Below are 2,700 nucleotides of genomic sequence, written 5' to 3' on the forward strand. Positions count from 1 at the left end.
GCACACTGGAAATCCATCAAAGACAGAAACACTCAATTACCGGTGGGGGCACATTTCTCACAGGAGGGCCACTCTCTCTCCAATCTCTCAGTCCTGATCCTCAAGGGAAATTTACACAACACATCTCAGAGACGAGCCTATGAACTCCATTTCATCAACCTGCTGGATACTAGAGATCAGGGACTAAACATAGACATTGGATTTTTGATACATTATAATCTGCCTGGCAACTGACTCCCCAGCCCAGCCCCTGGCTTCTTTACTTTTCATTCCATCCAGGAAGAGCACACACCAACTGCTGCAGCTTCCTTAGCCTGACGAAGGGTTTTTGAACCCGAAAGCTTGCTTAATAACTATTCTCCAACCGTTTGGGTTGGTCTAATAAAAGATATCAAATTCACCCAAGGAACCTTGTCTGCCTATATCCTTAGACCAACACGGCTACAACCTAAACCCCTGCAACAATACTCCTTACATTGTAACTACTCTTGTCTAGAGTACAGATTCTGCTGATCCAGGGAACTGAGAAGGAACTTGAAATGGCAGCATTCTGTAGTAAAAAAACTGAGGCTAGAATGCATCGGCTTAACACATGAAAGGAAGATACATGGCAAAAGTCAACAACTATCACTTCTCACCACTTAACTTTCCTGGATGCCAGATGTTGAACCATCTTTTGCCTGTTTAATTCATGTCTTGGTTCACTGGGCATCTGATACGCTTCAAAAACTACTGACACAATCTTAAAATGCCTGAGGGGAGAGAAGATGGTATTCTTCTTAACCTGTTTAGCAGAACTTCTGAGCACAGAGTAAAAACTGCTCCAATTCCTAATACAGTATCAGACAGGTTAATTGTTTCCCAGTTGAAAAAGTGTAGAGTCTGTGGCTTTTGGTAATTTTGAAACTGTAACAAATAAAACACAGAAGAACATCTCTATTAGGAAAACAAAACACTACTGCATTGGTGAGGAGATGGACTAAGGTCTATGATGCATCTTTTTCATGTCTGTTGCCCATGCAATTCTCTCACCATACAGTAATATCCTGGATCAGGTTTGAGCATTTGTGTAGGGGCTACATCAGGACTAGTTTTCTAACACTAAAAGCTCTCTCCACAGTCCAGCTACTTGTTGGTTCTTTGACCTATTCATCCTTCTAATTAAGGGGCCTCAGTAACAGGTATGAAATTCCAGTGCATGCGTAAAGTTCACCCCTGCCCTCTACTGGATGGAGCATGAGATCTGCTCATGTCTTTGCCAGTAGGTCAGTGTAACAGGGAACCCTATCCCTGTTACCCGAAGGCATGTCAGCTCCTTTAAGACCAGAACTTTCCAGGCACAGCCTGCTGGCAGGGTAGGGGTTAAAAGCTGAGCCTGGCCAGCTAGTCAGGTGACCAGAAGGGGGCAGGTCAGAAATATAAAAACCCGGGGCTTGGCGGCAGTAAAGGGGCAGCAGCCAAAGGGGAAGGAAGTGGTGTGTGGGAGCTCCACAGAGAGGCTTGGCTGCTGGTCCGACTGCTGTGAGAAGGGAACTGCTGCTGATCCTCAGAGAAGCAGCAGCAGCGCCACTGGGAGGAGTGTCACAGGCAGCGGGGAAGCAGAAGCACCAAGCCACAAAGAAAAATGTAAGCTGGCATTGCTGCCTTCTTCAATTTCTATTTTTTTGTTGTGGTTAGAACCCACTAACTGACTGTATACACACACACACACTCTTTTGGTTGATTGATTACTGGTGGTTTGTGGATGAGTCTGTAGGGGTGGAGGAGGCCTCATTAGCACCTTAGGTGCAGTCATAAAAAGCCAAGGTGGCCTGGTGCACCAGGTGTGTGGTACTCTTGAGCTGGGCCAGCAGGGGTTCGAGACCACTGCTGAGCTTTGAACTTGTGGCCCCCTGGCTGTGGGGCTAGTGGGTGGGCCCCTGGGCCAGAGAGCCTGGGCTCCATATTGGAGGCAAAAAGGAGGGCCACAAGCCCCAAGATCAAGGAGCTAGAGCCTCAGAGTCAAACCCTATCTGGTGGGTTTAGAATGGGAGGCCTAGCTAGAGAAAGACAGGGGGCAAGGCCCGTGGTGGCTGATAACCCCAACATAGAACTACAATAGGCAGTCTCCCGCTTACAAGAACATCTGTATAATATTTCCAGCAAGACATGGCAGGCGAGTAAAAGTGAGATACGAGAAACATTAAGGGACTTCAAGGGCGCCCCTCATAGGTCACAGGTAACAAGCAAAAAAAAAATTGCCACTGGGGAGGGCAACCTGTTACAGTTAGGATCTTGCTTGCTCTGGACTTCCAGCTGTTAAAGAAGAGAGATGCTTCTGTCATTCTTTGGGGACACCCGTCCTATGCAAAAGACCCTCCTTCTAATTCCCTCAGGCTAGCAGTGCTGCTGGGATGCAATTTAGCCAGTGCTTATGTGGCAGTATGATTTGGTGATTAGGACACTGCATTAAGAGTCAGGAGGCCTGAATTCTGTTCTCTGCTCTTGACATGTATGACTGGGGCAGGTTATTTCACCTGCCTCCAAAGGTGTCACAGAGAGCTTTCCCACCTTTGTATAGTGTTTAGGGATGTGAGCAATCCTCTGCTAGTGCTGGCCTGGTAGTTTTTTCCTGCCATTGAGTGTGGTGGCTTGAAGTGGTGACTTTGGGGATTCCCTCAGTTAACAATTGCCTGTAAATGCAGGGGATTGAGCTCATAG

This window comes from Alligator sinensis, unplaced genomic scaffold, assembly GCF_000455745.1.
Source record: "Alligator sinensis unplaced genomic scaffold, ASM45574v1 scaffold138_1, whole genome shotgun sequence".
NCBI classification, from domain to species: Eukaryota; Metazoa; Chordata; order Crocodylia; family Alligatoridae; genus Alligator; species Alligator sinensis.